The sequence below is a fragment of the Chanos chanos genome, chromosome 10 (genome assembly GCF_902362185.1).
Source record: "Chanos chanos chromosome 10, fChaCha1.1, whole genome shotgun sequence".
Lineage (NCBI taxonomy): Eukaryota > Metazoa > Chordata > Actinopteri > Gonorynchiformes > Chanidae > Chanos > Chanos chanos.
In genome coordinates this window covers 21,141,612-21,163,340 of record NC_044504.1, presented here as the reverse complement: position 1 = coordinate 21,163,340, position 21,729 = coordinate 21,141,612, and positions in this window count along the sequence as shown.

Genomic DNA, 21,729 nt, shown 5'->3' with positions numbered 1-21,729 from the left:
CAAATATTGTGTTGTCCTAGACAATAGGAATCACATTGCATGTTGTGTATAAAAACACTAAAAGAGATATGATTTGGCTTATTGCATACATAGTTAAAACAAAACACAACCACTCTTGGGTAAATGAACAAATCACAGACATAGATTGATAGTGTCGCTACATGGGAGATGGGCAGGTTAGGGAGACATGATGACTAGCTGCAGGGGCCAATGATGTTTGGGGGGGATTAAAAACAGAAATAATGTTACTGCTGACATAGTGAGTAGTGCAACACCTATACCCGGTCCCTCTGCTCTGCAGAACTAAGAACAGGCTGGACTGCTTTGTGCATGCTCTATTCTAAATGAGATCAGTCAGACTGGCACATGTGTGCCTATCCATACGTGTGCATTGTCAGGAGATCAAGAGCAATGTTAGCCAGTTAACAAATTTTATGTTATGTATGTTTTCTTATTATGGAGGTACACACACACACACACACACACACACAGAGCCACGCTGAAGTTCTTTCTTATCAAAAACACATCCTGCTGTCTCTGACCAACAGTACCAGGGTGACATCATGCATTATTCACAAATGAACATACAAACATATTTTAATAATGGGAGACTTATATGAAAGAGCACCATAGTGTCACACTCAAATCAAGTGATTCCTTCAATCAGTCAGAGAACTACATAAGTACATAAGTCCCTGCCCACACTAGGCCTTTAGGAATGAATCTGGACAGCCTCGGCCTACTGGACGAGAAGGTTTTCTTCCTAAATTCACACCATCTTAATCCACAGTTAAGGTTAACAAAGCAAATGTAGAGGTCTGGATTCATACAATCACATCTCAAAGGAGAGTAACAAGGTCAAGTAAGAAGAGGGTAATGGTTATGTGAAGAGGGTGATAAGTTATTTGCACAGCGAATGAAGTTAATTTGGTTGGAGGATAGATTTGGTTTGAAGAAAAAATATATTTTAATTCATAAATTGCAATTGCAAATTTTGGTCTTGTGAGTAAAAAGCACTGGTCTAGTATGTCATGCATCCCATTTTGGTTGAACACTACAGCATCTGATCTGGTTGCCATTTCAGGTTTTCTGTTACACTGTAAGACAAAAACAGTGACATCAAATAGAGTGTATTGGTGTCTTTTAAAGTCCAACATTAAAATGGGAGGATGAGTGGTGATGTAAGAAAGAGATGAAAGCAGGATGAAAGAGCAACAGAAGACATAGGGAAAGAGTCCTGCTGCTACCCAGGATTCAGATGGGCTGGGTCTCTTAGAGACAGCCAGAGGGAGGGCAAAGCGTTTGTGGTGGGTTTTTCTGCACCTGTGTATGTGTGTGTGTGTGTGTGTGAGAGAGAGAGAGAGAGAGAGAGAGAGAAAAAGTGTGAGCTACACAAAAAGAAAGAGTGTACGTGCCTCTTTCTGGGTCAAATGAGTCCTTCAAGACCAAGAGTTGGTCAGTATGTTCCAATCTCCTATTCTCTGTCTCTCTTTCTCTCTCTGTCTCTCTCTCTTTCTCTCTCTATCTCTCTCTCTCTCTCTCACACACACACACACACACACACACACACACACACACACACACACACACACACACACTCCTTCATTCTACCCTCTCCTCCTCTCCACTTATCACTTTGTTAATCAATTCATGAAGTGAAATTGCCATTGAGAAGCTCCCAGCTGATCTCTACCCTACCTCCCCCTTTTCTCCCCTTTCCCCCCAAGCTGCGCCAATCTAGGTCACTGCCCCCTTGCTCCAGCTCCTCAAGATGACCGTCTACAAAAGACATCCACTGACCTGATTACAGAGGACCCTGTATGGACAGCCCAGCTAGCAAGCTAATCAGACACAGAAAAACATGTGCAGTGACCCCCTAACACTTACCATTTGCGTCTAACCTCACACACACTCCATTCAACACACACACAAACATATAACCCCCCCCCCACCTCTCTCTCTCTCTCTCTCTCTCTCCCTCTCACACACACGCACACACACACACACATATCCATATAACCCCTCTCTCTCTCTCTCTCTCTCTCATACACTCGCGCACACACACACACACACACACACACACACGCATACACACACACGAAATGAGGAAATCAGCTGGGTGTATTAAAGTGGAAATTGTATCTAGCAGAGCAGAATCAGAAGTCAAAAGCCAACTCAAATCCAATACAAAACTCTAAGCCCAAGTGACTGACTGTCAAAGGTTAACAGTGGAAATTTAGCTTAGTTCACAGCTGTTCATTTATTATCTCTCTCATCCAACCCCATATCACCATCAACATATGTTAGTCACACTGAAACTTGCTGAGCACAAAGTGAACATGTTAATCCAGACATCACGCTTTCTCAAAAGGGGTCATGGTTGGTGCTCTGTGTATGTGATGGTGTATCATTCATGTTTTTGCTGATGCAAACATTCACAGATGGGAATCACAGGTTCCTCTCAGGACAGACAAATACACTGACACAATACGTGCTCAGACAAAGCTCAAGAGAAAGCTCAATTCTTTACAGCAGTAATTACCCATGGCTTGTCTCTCGGGACAAAGCACCACCAAAGAGATGAGATACTGAGCTGGTGACCTTTACATACTAAACAGAGAGAGAGAGCAAAAGAGAGAGAGGGAGAGAGAGAAGAGCTTCAAGCTGTTTAGATAAGTGTCTCCTTGAAGGACAACAACTACTACAAGATAAACTGACCCTCCCATCACCTTCAGTACTGTTGCCAAATCCACAGAAGCAAAAATGTCCCCCACACTAACAAAGGTCTATTTAAAAATGGAGACATGGGAGAGGATATAACGCTGTTTGCGTGATTCTGTTTGAGTACACTTAAAGTAGTCAGTTTGTTTGTTAAGTGTGTGTGTGTGTGTGTGTGTGTGTGTGAGAGAGAGAGAGAGAGAGAGAGAGAGAGAGAGAAAGAGAAAGAGAAAGACTCTGTAAAGTCCCATCTAATGGTTGTTAAATAACTCCAGTGGAGCTCACCTGTGTCAACGTGTTGACTTCATTATCTTTCTCCAGATGTCTGTGTTGGTTTGGCCAGAGATAATTACCAGTGTCAGCCAACTGCTCTCCACTGATCAGATAATGCACAAACTCAGACTAAGAAGAAATCTCAAATCCAAGGGGACATACTGCAAATTTCCCAAATGGTATCAGTTATGTTGCCAAAACTGAAATTCTTATTTCAATCTTATTTATTACTGTGAAATATAACAGGCCAAAAAATCAAAGTAACGTATGGGCTGGTGCCTGACATTAGTGAATTAGAATTATAGTTGGAAAAGAAGCAAGGATAATTGATAATAGGCGAGACAGTGACGAGACAAAGAAAACTTCTCCACAACGTTGTCAGAGCCTCATACTCCCACATCACCCCTGATCCTCATACCAGCCGTAATCTGAGCAGAAGACTGCAAGTGAATGGGGATAATGTGAATGTATGGGCTTGTAAAAACATACATGGTGGGACAAGGCAGCTCTTTGACCAGGGATGGGGATGGGGTGGGGGGTGTTTTTATTGTGTGTGCAGTAATAATGCACCAGTATTTAGGAGACGTGTAATATGGATGGTGTCGTCCTCGCTCTCCCATTGTCCCTCCGGAGGTACTAAAAACAGACAATAACCACACGCCCGCACAGCTGCCATATTTGTGAGATGCCACACTTCCTGTAAAGAAAAAAAAAGGGAAAAAAAAAAACAATAACACAGTGACATGGGGGAGGAATAATGACGGCTTTGATTGGATGCCTGTAGACAAGTGCCACTTCCTGTTCCCCCTTTAGCTTTGTGCGAATGATAGGATGGGACTGGATTGGGAGGTGGGGAGGGAAGAGTGTTTGTGTGTGTAAGTTCAGAAACAGCAGCTGGAGATGATGCCATAACCCCCTCCACACACACACACACACACACACACGCACTCCAGTCTCCCCACCTCCTGATCCAATCCCATCAGGCTCTCTTTGGCTCTTTGGGCCTACATGAACATACAAAATCATCTGACAAGCAGTAAATAGAAAGAAAGCATGTCTTTTGTCTATACAGACTCTTGTGCATAAACCAAGCCCTGGATTGGATTTTCAGAACGCTATGGAGAAACCACTTTGAAGTCTTTACCCGTTTTCTTCTAAAAGACATCACCATTCAGGATTGTGGTCTGCTACCAATTTGATGTGAGTGGGTAACTTGTCAAACCTGAGTGAAATCAAAGGAGTGGGTGTCATGAAAAGCTTTGATTTTTTTTCCTCTGATAAGTTGTTTACTTGTTTAACTTACCTTGAATTTATTTTGTTATATTCATTTTCTTTTGATCATTTTGGATATGAATCTCAGAGGACGCTGGACTGTATTTTAAGAACGACTTAGACCATCTAGCAAAAGAAAAAAAAACATAATTCAAAAGTGAAGAACGTTCTTTTATCTGTTTACACCCCAAACACTCTTCCAAACATAGAAATATCTAAAAGTGCAACATATGGTATGTTGTGGGTTTTTTTTTAACCATTCAGAGCACTGAGTTCTGGTGTAAGAAAAAACTAGTTTACTCTTCAGTCTCAGCTTATGACGTTAATCGGAAGAGTGTTTGTGTCCTGTCTCTCATTAGAAAAAAAAAAGAAACACACACACACCTTTATTTTTAGATGATGCAGGAGGGCAGCCTATCTAAGATCTCTCTCTCTCTCTCTCTGTCTCTCTTTCACACACTTTTTTTGAGTGACTGAATTTTCCATTAGCGTTTGCAAAGATCACAGGTTGTGGGGCTTCCTGCCACAGCAAGAGTGCAACCACAGCAGTGTACCAGTATCTGCTCTCAGCTCAGCTCTCCTGAGTATTAATAACATGAACATACACATGCACAAACACACACACACACACACAAAGGTAGACACATGTAGACGTATACACACATGTATATAAATATAGAGACATACATATTTAGCTAAAGTGAAAAAAGGTGTGTGTGTGCGTGTATATGCGTACGCGTGTGTGTGTGTATTACTCAGTTTATCCGTGTGTTTCCATCCTCTGGTTTCTGTTGAGCACTCAAATCTGTTTGATGACTGCATATTTTTTGGTGAGAATTATCCAAAATTCACAGCAGTGAAATGCATCCGAAATTCAAGGTAGCTTTTTTTTTTTTTCATCTCCCTCTTCTCACTGTGTTTGCTGGCAGTCAGTGATTCAGACTTTCAGACACAAAATACTACACACCATAAGATAACCAGCTGAGATCCTCCAAACTACATACCATTCAGTTCATACAAATAAATTACATTCAAATTCACAAACGTTACATTCAATTATACATGTGTACATGACCTCAAAAATCCATCTTGTCTGACTGTATGTGTTCTGATTAACATTTCAGTCCACAGACAGTTACAGTAATGATGTTCCTCTTTGTTCTGGTCTTTTGATGGCATGAGCACTTTCAGAGCTCTCTTTATCTGTCCATCTCTCTCCCTCTTTCTGTCCCTCCGACAGCTGTGAGGGGGACTCTAGTGCTCTAATGAGAGGTGAATAGAGGGCCTTCTCTGCTCCAGCAGTTTACTGGGCTTCCGCTTACTGACTGCTTCCGGAGTTGGAGAATCCTCACGCACACACACACACACACACACACACACACACACACACACACACACACACACACACACACAGAGTATCGTGTGCATGTAAAATGCTTATCTCAAACAGATGCACTAGCTGTGTGAGTGTGTGTCAGCAGTGGAATGTTGCCAATCCTTGACACACATCTCTCCTGTGTATCTGCCTTCTGGGTACTTTCCTTCTGATGCCATACAATCAAACACTACAATGGAATGCACAGTAACCACAGATTCTACATGGGAATTCACACATGTCTATGTATGGGTAAGAGAGAGACCATTTGAGTAGTCTAACAGGGGGTGAGAGAAAATGACAATGAAACATTGGAAGAGCAGGAGAGAGAGAGAGAACTCTCACCATGTGAGCTTGCTAAGAGTGATCACGTTGTATGCATGTTAAGAGTGTGTGAGGGAAATTTTCTTGGTGTGTGTGAGTGTGTTTTTTGCGTGTGTGTTTCAATATGATGATAAATGGGAAGCTGAGTGTTTGTTTGACCCAGCCAGTCTGGCGATGATGGTACAGCCAATCCTCCCTCTCTGTTCCCTCCAGAGAGCTGATGGGAGATCCAGATGTTGGGGCAGACTGACTGGAGACAGAGAGGGCAGAAAGGAGGGGTAGGGGTCTCTCGATTTCTCCCATTCACCAGGAAAACTATTTTGCCCAGCTAAGAAAAAGAGAGTGTCAAAATGAGAGAGAGAGAGAGAGAGAGAGAGAGAGAGAGAGAGAGAGAGGTAACAGGCCGAACAATTTATTTGCTTCTGAGACTTGTTGCTTTAACAAAGTCATTTCCTCAACACAGACCAGAAAGTGTAATCAGTAACAAAGCAGTTTAATATACGAAGCAGCTTAAAACACTCTTTCTAATCCTCATTTGCATCCATACATATACATATATACTCAGACAAACAAAATTAAAAGACTTTGTATACTATTCTTGACCACATGCATTCAGCACACTCACAGACATACAGACAGAGATACACACACACACACACACACACACACACACACACACACACTGACACAAATGAGAAACAAGTCTTGCTAGCTCCCTCTGGGTTCAGCTCTACTGGAGGTCATAGGTCAAAGCATGGGATTTGAGCTATCTCTTCATCTAAATACCCATTCATCATTGTAAATCCTGCCTGCTTCCTATTCCAGCCCGTCTCCTCTTGTCCCTCAAAGAGGGTGAAGAGCGACAAAGCATGACTTAACATTGATGACTACTTGCCATGAAATTAGCCCCATGCACAAGGTTCACTGAACATGAGTTACAAATGATTGTTAGCTAGGTGTTGGATTACTGCATGTTTCACCTGATAAGGAGGGGATGGACAACGAGAAAACAGCTTACACAAACGCCAGAAATGAAGTGAACCACGAAAACAAAAACAAGCCGTGCATTTCAGTGCCCTGTACAGGCTAACTAAGAAAAACACACCAAGGATGTGGTTGATAAGAACAGAGAGAGTGAACAAAAATAGAGAGTGAGATAGAGGGAGAGGGAGAGAGATAGAGAGAGAGAGAGAGAGAGAGAGAGAGAGAGAGAGATGTAACACCTTTAGGCCTTTGTGGTGTCAAAGCTTATGAAAGAGTTTGGGGAGGGAAAATAAGTAATTGAATCATGTTAACCACACACAACTAGGAGACAATTATTTTCTGGTATATTTACTTGTCAGAATTGAGCACAAAAAATATTTGTGTTTCTAAATGTGTGAATTTACTCAGATTGGACACTATCCTGAAATAACTGTTTGAGAAAACATATTCAAATATGTCAAACAATATTTTTGATGAAGACATGTACATACTTACACCTACCAATTTCTACCAAAAGTCCTTTTTTTCCCTTTAATTTTTTTTAACCACAAGACCAAACTACTGCAGCATCAGGTCAGTGTGCTCTTGTTTTAACATGCTACGTCCTTTTTTTAGATGTCAGATCTACTGGTGAGTGCTAAAAATGAGCCGATACACTCCCAGAGCAAACTGAAAAATCAAAGATGTTCATTGAATTTGTTGTTAATTTTGTGAGTCACTCTCATGCAATGAAAAGTCCCAAAACTGCATTTACCCAAGTCAGTACTCCTATTTCTCAGGCCTGGCTGAAATGTAGTGAACTAATCAAGCTGTCATGCTTCACGGCATTACCAATGGGTTCAGCAGCACAAGATGGTGCCAGGGGGGCGGCTGTCTCGATAAGTTAGTGCATTAGTTAAAATATCAGGTTTTGAGAGGGCTAAGAACTACTGAGTCACTCTTAAACAATCACAGTTTCTCAAAATCATCACAATCAAGCAATATAAACATGTAATACTGTATGGATTCTACTGAATTCTATTACGTTGGTGTAAGAAGTTAGTGCCTGCAGAAATCTGCAGCTGTGATTGGGAGGAACTGATGTTGATAAACTGGTTCCTAATGGTGCAGGTAGGAGTTATTAAATACATACATAATTTCCATTGTAAAATCAGATTCATTGCAGATATTACTGATAAGCAGTTAAGGAGCTGAGGTGTGAAATTCTCCAGTGACCCTCTGATAGGGTCGTGTGACCCTTGTCCGATGACTTCTCTTTGGTTCACCAAACTGTGAAATAAGACCTTATTCAGAATGCACGTACACACACACACACACACACATGCGCACACACAAACATACATATGCATGCACACATATACACCCACACCCTCTGATGCATCTAATCATGGTAGATGCATCAGTTTTTGGAAACGCAGCTTTAACTTTCAGATGCAATTTTTCAGGTTATCTTTTTCACTTCTATAACAATTTCTAATGGTCCTCTGGTGCTTTCTGTTACAAGCAGTGCTATTCTGACCTGCAATTCTGACTTCATGGAAGCCTATTACATAACATAACACAGTGCAAGTTAGTACAGTATAATAAGTTGTGTCATATATATCCTCATATATTCTTTTACACGCACACATAAAAAATGACTGATGTATCATAGATGTGGATGTGAAGACATGTTTTATCAGTGTATACTTCTCAGTTCCACTCTCTAAAACTGTCCATGGTTTTTACAGACTGACTGTGGTCCCTCTACAGAGAGTCCAGTCCACTGAACTGCCCAAAGGGCACACACATGTACACTCTCTCTCTCTCTCTGTTTCTCTGTGTGTGTGTGAGAGAGAGAGAGAGGGAGAGCTAGAGAGAGAGGAGAGAGAGAGAGCTTCTCTCTTACCCTATTATCATTATCTAACATAAAAAATTCAGCAACCGTTTTTTGTCACTGGAACATGATTCATCTACTAAAAAGTAGTAAAAAAAAAAAAAAAAAAAAAAAAAGACGTTCTAATTTCTTTCTTCTCATAGAGCAAATAACATATGCTTGTTAGTTTTGCTTAGAACGAAACTCAAGATACAAACGACTCACGCGTCTTTACGATAAGAACATCTGCACAGATAAAGCCTATCAGCAGGGGCACCCCATCATGATCACCGCTGGGATTTTTAGCAATCATTTCCCAAACTGCACTCAGACATCCACACACATATGTGTATTGACATCTTAGTAAAGCATTCATGATGAAGTAATGATGGAAAAAAAAAAACCTCAACAACAACACTTCCTCACACAGAGGAAGTTGATACGCCATATGTTGAAGGCACGGCTTGAGGCCACCCTGGCTGCATATGATAAAAAGAGGGAAGGATCTTTTGACAGAGTGGGGAAAAGGGGAATCAGCATGTGCTCTGGTGAAGAGATCGGAAGGCGATAGGATCAGAGCCTTTATCTTGCTCACTTTATATTTAGGCAATAACTTTTTTGTTTTTTTTTTCTAAATGTGATACTTCTGGTTTCTTCAAAATTTGTGTGCTTGGTTTAAAAACAATGCCTAGGGAACTCTGTCAATTGGCCTGCGCCTTTATTTCATAAAAATGTCCTGTTAATCATAGCTGCTTATACTGAATTCATTGCAAATCAAGGAGGAATGAATAGCACTAATTTAGGCAAATTGGACTGTGATATTGTAATCAAATTAGTGTCCCAACTAAATAACACTGATAATGGAAAACAGAGCAAATACATGACATATGAAGGCGCATGGACATTCAAGTGCACCCTCTCCCAAAACACACCCACCCATCCCACACACACACACACACACACACACACACACAGTCTTAGGGTCCCTCATTGTAACAGTACAGCACAGTTTCATTCGTCTTCCTCTCACTCTCCCCCCGTTAGAATCCTCACAGCTGCGCGGACCAGGTGCGTTCCACCCCAACACACACACACACACACACACACACACACACACACACACACACACACACACACACACACACGCACACACACACACACATATTCACACACTTCCACCCGCCAACGGACACAGCAGGAAATGCCTAATTCCCATTTTAGAATAATGCCACTATGCCAGCGTGACAGAGCCCCTGCACAGGCTGCCAGTCTCCCCAGTGGGCACCATCGCCACAGAAACTAACGCCACATTAACAGCTGGCCTTTGCGTGGCCTCCTTCAGTGTGAATTATTGTAAATGCATTTCTCCAACTTCAGATACGCACACTGAGGACTGAACTGATCCACAAATCACACATTTCCTTGAGTGATTTTGGTGAGAAAAGGGTGTAATGGTAATGTACATTGCACTGTTTCTTACGATTAGTGGATTACTACTGTTATAGGCCTAAAAGAGGTCAGAGGTGAATCCAGTCTATGAAATCTTAACAAATATTAGCAAATATCACACACAGAAATGAAATCTCTCTTCCCTGCATTGTTTGAACATACACAAATAATGCGTCATGTGTGATGCATCATATACCCATTGAAAATGGCCATCCCTCTCTATATACAAGAATCTCTTGAAGACTCACCTCTTCTGAGAGCACCTCCTCTCCTAACACCTAACAGCTCTAACACCCTAACATGCCTAACTCGCACCTACTGTGTTCTTCTCTACCTAATCTCCTGCTCTTTGTCGTGAACGAAAACTTGCACTTATTGCTTGCACCTTGTCCTACTGAATAGATATAGTACTTAGTGCTTACTCATAGGTCTCTCACTATACTGTAGCTTGAATTGTTTCCCCACTTGTAAGTTGCTTTGGATAAAAGCATCTGCTAAATAAATGCAATATAAATGTAATGTAATGAAGTATATCCTTTAATATTGTGAATGCCATTTCACTCAAACCAGTCCAGTTATTCCATATCTTTTGGGGGCACCAAAGGGGGTTGCGCACACTCTTTGTAACAGTGGATGGTAACAAAATAATCTGCCGCCATACTGAAGTGACTTTTCCTGCAGTTTTCCAACACAGTACTCCAGTATCTGAAGTTCTTTATTACTTTTGGGGGAGAAAGATATATATATATATATATATATATATATATATATATATATATATATATATATATATATATATATTTTTTTTTTCAAAGTTTGTCTATTTAATGTTTAGGTCCCAAAACCAAGGCCTGTAAAATATTTCTGTTCAAATCCTACATTTTCATATTTTTTCAGCCCTTGATATTATTTCATTTTTATAGCCTCAAAAACACCTTATCTTGGAAGCCGTGCTTACAGCACAGCTGCAAACCTGCCTGGCAGTGGGACAAAGCCCAAGATTTCAGCAAGAGCCCTCAGCACCTTAGTCAGAACAACTAATATTGGAACTCCAAAATTTTAAGTTATAGTGACTTAATAATCTGGAGTTCATATTACTTAATCCAAAAATGATTTGAAATTAATCAAAAGTTTTTAGCTGACATAACTCAAAATTGGATGCATGTTATAACAGCTCAAAATGTTTAAGTCAGTAGAACTTATAAGGTCATTTTAAGTTTACACAACTTCATAGAATTAAGTTATTTGAACATTTTGGTTTACAGTGTACGGATGCCGTTGAACATCAGTGAGGTGGAGGCTTGTGCACATGAAGAATGGCCAAAGATGCCAATAGAGAGGTGTAAGACGCTTGTCAGCACTTACGGAAAACACTTATTAGAAGTTATAAAAGCTAAAGGATGCTCCACAAAGTGCTGAAGCTGGGGGTTGAATAATAGTGCACATGCACATTTGTGAAAAGAGTTACATTTTTCATTTAAACTCAAAGTTAAGTGAATTTATGTTCTCAAAATAACTTGTTTAATGAGACTTTCTGTCATATACTATCATTAACGTCGATTCACATCACTGTAATGTCTTTTGAAGGGAGGGGGTTAAATGTCTCCGATTGCATCTGTGTATATGTATATATATATTGTGCATATAAGCACAATAATCAGAATGCGGCCCATGTAATTTCAATAATCAGAGTACAGCATATACGTGAACAGCAATCAGAATGCAGCACGTGCATAGGTGGCAGACTGTACGTTTATAATTGGGGCATACTGAAGTGTGCACCCTCCATGACAGCCTGGCTGTCCATGACTACTGATGAGAAGCTGTACTGTCATGTGTACTAATGTACTATGTGTACTAATGACACTTGTGAGCTCTTTGGTCTTTTGTTAGCAGATCACCGTGGCATTAGAACCATCTAACTTGCTTAACACATAGGTTAATTCAGCTGGTAGTGTACACTATAATTTTATGTATGCATATACATACTGTGTATATATATGCCATACATACACGCACATATATATGTATATATATTCATACATACATATATATATATATATATGTGTGTGTGTGTGTGTGTGTGTGTGTGTGTGTATGATACTTAAGTACTTTCACTCAAGTGGTTACTGGAGTAATACTCTATGAAAGTTACTGTACATCTTGACTCATTTACAGGATATATATATATATTAAACCCACTCTGTGCTGCTTTTGGACTGAGCCTGTGCGTTTCCTAAAAGGTAGTTATGTTTTCTGCTCAGACTATGCCGGCACTTACGGCTTCACATCCTCCACGACCCCCACTCTCCACCTCTGCTCTGGGCCTCACCACAGAGCTGGGCTAATGTGTGAGTGAGTGTGTGCGTAAAAAAGCACACTAGTTATTTCTGTCTGTGGCTCACCACAGCACACACACAAAGTGTATTCACACAAGACTGCAGTTACAACACAGAATGTCCATGTACACACACACATACACAAACAGACACATGCACATTTACACGCATACACACACATATATATATATAGAAATTCCAGCAACACCTATTCCACTTAGAGAAAGGTCATTTCACTTAAGCCCACTCAAACAAATTCACATGCGTGCATAAAACCACTCACTCATAGAAATACATATACACAAGCACTTAGGCAACACAAGTCTGTGTTCACTCACACACAGACAACACACATTCATACATATACACACGCACTTATGCTTACCCCCGTCAGGGGTCTTCCACTCTGATCTGAAAAATTATCATCGCACATTTTCCGTCACATAAGTAGAGATAAAAATAATCTTAGTTATTAAACAGATGTTAATTTGGGCTAAATATATTCCCTCGAAATATGAAAGCGGTTAAAGCCAGAACCAGTCTGTGTCATTTTTCCCTGAAATAGCCGATCAGATGTCATCGGCCACCTGAAGTACAGAACCGTTGCCAGAGATGTTTCACTGGAATGGAAACTTTAGAGCGGGCCACCACAACACAGGCTCCAGTGTGAGTAAGTGTTTGCGTACGCATGTCTATGTGTGTGTGTGCATGTGTGTATGCGTGTGTGTGTGTGTGTGTGTGTGTGTAAGCAAGTGCAGTACACTGTGATGCACTTAGAAACCTCACAGCGCATGTGGTCACATACTCACCTCTAATTTTTCCATCCACAAGATGTCAGCCAGTCCAGCTTTTACCACCGGATGTTTTTTGAGGTCAGATGGAGAAAGAAAGAAAGAAAGAAAGAAAGAAAGAGAGAAAGAAAGAAAGAAAGAAAGAAAGAAAGAAAGAACGAAAGAAAGGAAGAAGGTATAGACTGACAAGTTGGAATGTTGGCTGTCTCTCTGATAAACATATTCATGTGTTTGTGGGCACTGTCAAAGTCCTCTACAGACATAAAAAAGAGGACAAAACAGGGGATAGAGTTCTATCTATCTATCTGTCTATCTATCTATCTATCTATCTATCTATCTGTCTGTCTGTCTGTCTGTCTGTCTGTCTGTCTAACATTCTATAGGTTGTCTGTCCATACGCCAAATTTACTATTTCATTGATGTTTAGTATTTGCTAAATGAACCGTCATTTTTAGTTAAGCACTGTAATATTCAGAATATGAACAATGATTAAAGACTTGTTGGTCAGTTTTGAATAGGAAATATTTGTTTTGTCAAGGACAGTATTTTGCATTGGGCACTCCTGTTTGGCTCATTTTATTCATTCATTTATTTCATTTTATTTTATTTTATTTACTGCCATCTGTTCTCCATTCTTTCCTGCAGCTTTCAACCCACTATCCCATACAGGTAAAGTGTAGTCATTAGTTCATCAGTGAGAGTGATCACTATGATTCTCATTAGGGAAAAAAAAGAACAAATACAGTCACTACGCTTTATGTGTGTCAGAGACATTAGCACACGGCTTGTCCAGAGCCGGGGCTCACTGGAGCCCAGTGTATCCTCTCCACAGATGCTTATGGGTGAATGTAGCCTTCTGGCGTCATGAAAAAAGTCTCAAACTCTTTATGCAGTTTCAATTGTTACTGGATGAAAGATCTAGATCCAGGACAGCTAATACCAAAAAAGGCAAAAACAACAAAAAAGGCTCTGAAGTTGTTACTGGGGGTCAGAGGAGTAGATTCTAGTGCTTCGCTGTCGATCATCGATACTGTAGGATGTGTAGTCAGGCTTCTGGCGCTAATGTAGAATGAACTGAAATGAACTTTGTTTGACAGTGTAAAATCTAATTTAGTACTTCAGTCCTTTGGTATCCCTATGCCCTCAGATAAAACCAGGGAAGAACACTATGGTCTACATGTTTGCCTTTTCCTTTCTCCATTTCATTTTTCCACAGATAGATGTATAAAAATTCTGCAGTATTCATATTTGCGTGTGGTTCTATATCTATACACATACAGGCATTTGGGTACATGTACATACACATACAAACATGTACATGCATTTGCATGTACACATATAGACACGCTCCAGCAGGAAGGGAGTGGGTGTTTGGGAGCAGCTGCATGGGAGAAACGTCAAATGTGGTTTCCTCCCAATGAAGACAGACAGACAGACACACACACACACACATACACACACAGTTATCACTCTTTAATGTTTTATCAACCAGCAGAAACAAGATCCTGCCAACTCTGAGCCTCTTTGGTCTCCATCTCTCTCTCTCTCTCTCTGTCTATCTCTCTCCGCCTCTCTCTCTCTCTCTGTCTATCTCTCTCTCTCTGTCTCCATCTCTCTCTCCATCTCTCTCTCAAACAGAGTGAAATCTGTGATGCTGGCACAGATGTTGACAGTTGAGTGTTTACTCTGCAGAATTAACTGGGTCAGAGGTGAGTTTTACTTTAGTGATCCACATTAACATGGTATAATATCCAAATCTCAAACTACACAAAGAGTTGAGAAATAAAAGTTAGGAGACAGCTTCCTGTGCTCATTTCATGTATTCAGTCTAATATATTTTTTTTATTTCAGTATGTAATGAAAAAGGAGGTGATGAAAAGAGCAGCCAGAAGAGATTACACGCTCACTTGATATGATGAAACTGCTGAAAAAGACTGTGAGTTTAAGTTACAAATCACTGATTCATTGGTTATTTTCACTACTTCACTGGCTTCTCACAGCAGAATCAAATTTCAGGTAAAATCTTTCATAAAAGTTCAGTACAGAAATGATTCGAGTTCATGAACTGTAGAATTACGTGTCTTGCACATGTGAATGACATGTATGAGCAAAAGATAAAAATGTCAGTGACCATGAAAAGAATGGTTATAAATGGGGAGAAAAATGATCCAGATAGGCACAGTTCACAGTCAATGACAGACCTTGACACAACCAACTCATACAGTCATATGCACACCCACAGATCAGTTACATAGTACTGATGATCTCTCTCTGTCCTTGGTTCAGTTTTACTCTAAGTAACAAGAAATGGTGAGAAATAGCTTCATTTTACATTCATACAAAAGAAACCGTTAGACCATGAGTGGGGCAAGTACTTTTGCAAACTTGTCAAATGTTAGTCCATCAATAGCTAAACTTCCCGTGACCATAAACCCTGAGGAAACTCTTTGAGGTCTTCAGATCTGAATGAGCCGCTGCCTCTGACTGTGCCCTATGAGTATGATTCATAGACTGGAAAAGATCTGTCACATGTTGCCCTTATATCGTCAGGCATGTGTGTGTGTGTGCGCGTGTGTGTGTGTGTGTGTTGGGGCAGGGGGGTGGTTGTTGTCCTGACCAAGCCTGGGGTTTTCCCTTCTTGAAAAGGACCAGGGAATTTGTTTGGTAACACATGAGCCTTTTATGTAGCTATTGAGTCATTGTGTGTGTGTGTGTGTGTGTGTGTGTGTTCGAGTAAATGAACTGACAGTGAAGAGGATGGGCAGAGAAAATGTAAATTAGTTTTCAATTGCATGATGCTTGTGTGTGAGTGACATGAAAAGCTAGTGAGGAATTGGTAGCAAGTGTGACAGAAATAGAGAGAAAAAGAGAGAGAGAAAGAAAGAGAGACACCATCAACACTGAGACAAAGTAGATGGGAACAAGTCTTTCTACTTTCTTTCTACTCTCTAGAGAGAGAGACAGAGACAGAGAGAACTGAGGATATTATGGAGAGAAACATTCAAGTGTTTGTAACTTTTACTGTGCATGTATATGCACGAATATGAAAAAGAGAGTAAAAAAATAGGTAAGAATAAAAATAGGCCTCAGTACAAAGTGGGGTGGATGACTAGATGAGTTCTGGTGTGTGTGTGTGTGTGTGTGTGTGTGTGTGTGCGTGTGTGTGCGTGTGTGTGTATATAACATGCACGTGAACACGAATCTGAGAGCAGGATCCAGAGGAGCAGAAAGAGAGGGTGAATTAGTCATCACAGGACAGGTTGTTTTTGATGAGGTGCATTCTGTGCACCCCCGCCCTGGTCCCACACACTGTACGAATATTCTGAGAGGCGCGCCCACGCACCCCTGCAATCTGCACCCTGCACTCCCCTCCCACGCAGGCCGCATTGCCTGCTTCACCAAGTCTGCGTGTGTGTGTTTGTGTGTATGTGTGTGTGTGTGTGTGAGAGAGAGAGAGGCACATTCCCATAAGGTCAGTAAACACATCATCCAGCAGAGTTACAAACCCTGACCACAAAATGAAGAACACCTCAGAGTCCGACCTCTGGAAAATGAACTGTACAAAGACACAAGAGCCTGATACACTAGCTTCCATCACAACATAACAGTTCAAGAAAGAAAGAAAGAAAGAAAGAAAAAAGAGAACGGGAAAGAAAGAAAGAAAGAAAAAAAGAAAGAAAGAAAGAAAGAAAGAAAGAATGATTGAGTGAAGAAACAAACAAAACCGTACAGTGCCAAAGGAAGACGGGAAGAAGGTTAAAGCTAACAAGGGTCAGGTGTGGCCTTGATATTTTCTTCGTTTAAACAAAGACGACAGTGATACACTTACATTCACATGTCCACAATCATGTTGTCTGTCTCTCCTGTGTTGTCTGTCTACACTGTGAACAGCAATATATACATAACAAGTGTTATGTATATATAGCCCTGCATATTGCATTTCCATTGATCACTAACACTCTGTCTGGACTGGAGAGAAAAAAAACAGGTTCTTACAGAGTCCTCATGTAGCACACATGTAAACAAGCAAAAACAAACAAACAAACAAAACCAGATAAAATGGCCAGTCCTGACAAACATACTATCATGCAAGAAAAACTGGATAAAGACTGAGCCTGTAAAATGAAGCGAAACTGGGATTTCTAACCTTAAAGAAACCTTCAATCCTTGGACAATCAACCATACATTTTAAAAAATGAACAGAGTGTTACAAAATTCACTGATGTTAACAAATTTCATGCTTTACTATGGCTGTTCTGTGTTACAGTTCAACAACAGCTGTGACTTTTAAAACCTCTCTCTCTCTCTCTACAGCACAGAGTGTACACAGAGCCTGGTCTATGTGTACACTTGTATTGTCTATGAGTGTGTCTTCTATTGAGGGTTATGACAGCCGTGAGGGCTAAGACTATGAGGATATATGCGTGTGTGTGTGTCTGCATGCATGTGTGTGTGTGCGTGTGTGTGTGTATGTGTTGGCCAGATGTGTCTGCATCTCCAATGCCTTCGGTGCTAATTTGGGTGTCACAGATCCACGTGAAGGGCACACTGCCCTCTCTGTGTGGCCCACTGAAGCCCACCCTTGTCTGGGGTCTGAGCATCTGCTGCCCGTGGGCGTTGGGTAGTACTGGTGGTCTGTGCACATTCTCTGTCGCCGTCTCTTGCTTTCTCTCAGTCTTTCTCTTCTCAATCTTCCTGTCTTTCTCTCTTTTCGCTGTGTTTCTTCCTTTTAGGGGCATCTGACCTTTGCCCTTGTGGAGATAGTAATGCACACACACACACACACATGTGCACACACCCTGGGGGCCAGTGACGTTGTCTCCCACGGCCCCAGATGCACGTGTGTATGAGTGTGTGTGTGACTGGCTGATGGCCCACTCGCTTCTGCACCTGTGAGAGAGCACCCCGAGACAGGAAACACAGAAATAACTGCTGAGTGTCTTCATCCCGCGTGTGTGTGTGTGTGAGTGTGTGTGTAACTATAGATACAGACAGATAGAGAGGGAGGAGAGAGAGCTGCTTGCACCTGGACAGTTTGGCTCTGTCACACTCACTGCCTTCACACTGTCACACAATGTCACCAATATCATGAAGGGAAGATAGGGAGAGAGAGAGAGAGAGAGAGAGAGAGAGAGAGAGAAAGAGAGAAAGAGAGAAAGAGAGTGAGTCCTCTTGACATGTTTTCAATCCTCAAACTGTCAGTTTATCCCTAATGATGCCATCGAAGAAAGATGATCCCAAGGCATGTGTGTCTTCCTGTGGTGTCTGCCAAAGGAAGAGCTGGTGTGGTTTGACTGAGGCCATTTATCTGACACTGTCCTGAGTGTAACCTTTAGAAACAAGAAAAGTGGGAAAGTCTGACCAATATAAATAAACAAAGTTTATCTAAAACAAAAAAGTATTAGACATTGTCAAGAGTGTTTTTGAAAATATATGAAAAGGGGGGAAGAAACACATGAGTGTATGTATATGGAGAGTGAAAAATGCTGGTCCTCTAACAGTGCAAGCATACACAGGTGCTAGAGAGAAAAAGAGAGAGAGAGAGAGAGAGAGAGAGAGAGAGAGAGAGCGAGAGAGAGAGAGAGAGAGAGGGGCGCATGCAGAGAAATGCAAAAATATCTGCAGAGATACCAAAATAACCTCAAAGGAAGAGAGAGAGAGAGAGAGAGAGAGAGAGAGAGAGAGAGAGAGAATGACAGACGGATAGAAAGAGTGTGCACCTGCTGCACGGTCCACACCTACACACAGGTGTCAGGAAGAGACAGACACAAAGCAAGAAAAGAAAAGAAGAAAGCAAAAAAAGAAAACTAGAACGAGGGAAATCAGACTACTGCGGTTGACAAAAAAAGCTTTTTCTAGATTTGACTGTGTGTCATCAAGTATGTTTGTAGGTGTGTATCTACTTGTTGTGTACTTAAAGGAGTGTGTGTGACACATGTGTGAAGCTATAAATGTATGTGAGGCTGTAGATGATCTTTGCGTCTATTTGCATATATTTGTATCTAAAATTGAAATATAACTTGAGTGTTTTTGTTCTTGTTGATGAGCACACAGTAGACAGCACGCATTTAAACATGTTTCAGTTATTCACATACATGTGGCCATGTGACTTTACAAGGCCTGCATATCAGAATATTCTGTCATGTGTGATTATTTGTGCATATGTTTGCATATGTGTGTGTGTGTGTGCGTTTGTTTGAGAGAAAGATTATTCGTGTTTGCAAAGAATGAGGCTTCTCTGAAATTCACCTCCACTAAACACAAAAAGGCGTTAGGTGAATTGCGAGGCAGTACACTGCGGTGTTTCAACCTGTAGGTCTTGACAGATAAGTCTGTGATGTCACCACAGACACAAAAGAAGAGGCCAGACATACACATACCCTTTATGGAAGTTCCCATTCTTCAGCTTCACGTACACTGTGGCTATGCTAATTAAGTGATGAGGATTACTGCTCTCATGAGTTCAGCACTCTCATGAGAATAGTCATTTGTTAAATCAGCTCTGAACATCTGAACTCTAATATAACCGAATGAGTCTTAACGTGCTCTTTCACGTCAGTGAGGTCCCAGTGTGTGACTGGAAGTGTTTCTAAAGGTTGTGCTCCTATAAAGACATTAAAACACTTTAAACAACTCTTAACTATTTTGATAGAATACGTTTTAAATGGAAAATCACAGATTGCAGCTCAGAAAAAATGTCTGAGTGTAGTCTGTAGAGTGTTAAATGAATGCTTAACCACCTGTGTTTTCTGCCAGGTTAATTAATGAAGCACATTAGCATATGTTAATGTGTGTGAAGAACCTGAGGGAAAGGATGATCTTTGTCACTAAGGGTGCAAATGTAGTTTAACACCCAGTCTAACTTAAGGTATCAGGCATGGAACCAAATGTGTGTAATTAGTCATTTGCATTTCCAGACAAGATACTGTTGAGAAACAAACCTCAGTGGGCGACACTTCCATCCTCACTGCTTATCCCAATTTAAAATGGCAGGGAGGAAAAACACCAGAAACTGCATGCTACAAACACATGATGTATTAAGGTATGCTGCCATCTAGTGCCATATTGCTGTAACTACACTTTCTACTCCTGGGATACACAAATCAGGACTTCAATTGCATACCGTAAATTCTCAATTAGTGGGCGGGGCCTTTATTTGAGACAGGGTGTTATTAGAGACAAGCGTTACTATGATCTGCAAGATCATAATGCAAAGGAAACAGCGCAGATTGTTTTAAGTTTGTGTGCTATTGTGAAAGCTACAACGTGAGACTGATTAATTAAATTGACGCAATATACACATCTGTATACTGTATCAGCTTGTGTGCAATGCACAATAAAGTTTAGCACACAGACCGCACAAAAGCAGATGTTTCATGAACATTCAAATTGCAGAATTTTCGCAGGTCAGTTTAATGTATCAGTATTACCTGAATTTGGAGACAGAACGAATCGCACAGTTATGGACAGAATGAAACCATCTGTGAATATAGCAGATGATACAATGGTTTGCAAAGAACACAAAATGAAACTGGTGATCATTTACCATATTTACGTCGATTTGTGTTGATTATTCTGTGAACTATTTGTTATTGTTAATCACGGAGGATAAATGGGAACATGTTGAAGTAACTACAGGTGTAATGGTAAAATCTGGTCCTCTTTTTCCAGCTCACCAACCGACGTGTCCCTACCGTACCGACGCCAGTTAAAATCAGACATTTTCCCCTTCCGTGACTTTTTCCAAGTACCGTTAAGACGTGCTGTTATATGAAATAACTCATAGAAATAATGAAATAACCTATAGGAAATATGAAGGAGAGCGTTTTGGCAGTGATGTCCCTGAATACTACTATTGGGCCATTAACACACAGTCCTACAGCGACCACAGTCCATGTGAGCCAGAACACTATCGGTATGGTATTTCTGTTAGCCGAAAAAGTGAAACTAGTAGCAACAGAGTGGTGAGCGTAATTGCCGTATGTCGTTGTACTGATGTAAATAAAGCTGTGGAAACATGATGAATTTACCACCTGAGCCTTTCTGTATTTTTTTTACCCGACCTGTATTTGGGACCGGCCTTTACTTGCCCAAATAGTCGGCACCTTCGGCTATAATCAGACTCGGCGTTTATTTAATTTGTGCTGTTGTATTTTGACCCGGTCAAAAATGACATGTCTCTTATTGGCTGTGTAATGTACAAATCTGTTAGTCGAGTTGAAATCAGTATGTGGTGAATGAAACTGCAGGACACCAGCCGGTGAGGAGCAGACTTGTGCAGTCCTGGTCTGATTTTACATGTAGCTGCAGTTTCAGGAGTCCTGTACAATCCTGACCTCAGCAGATAGC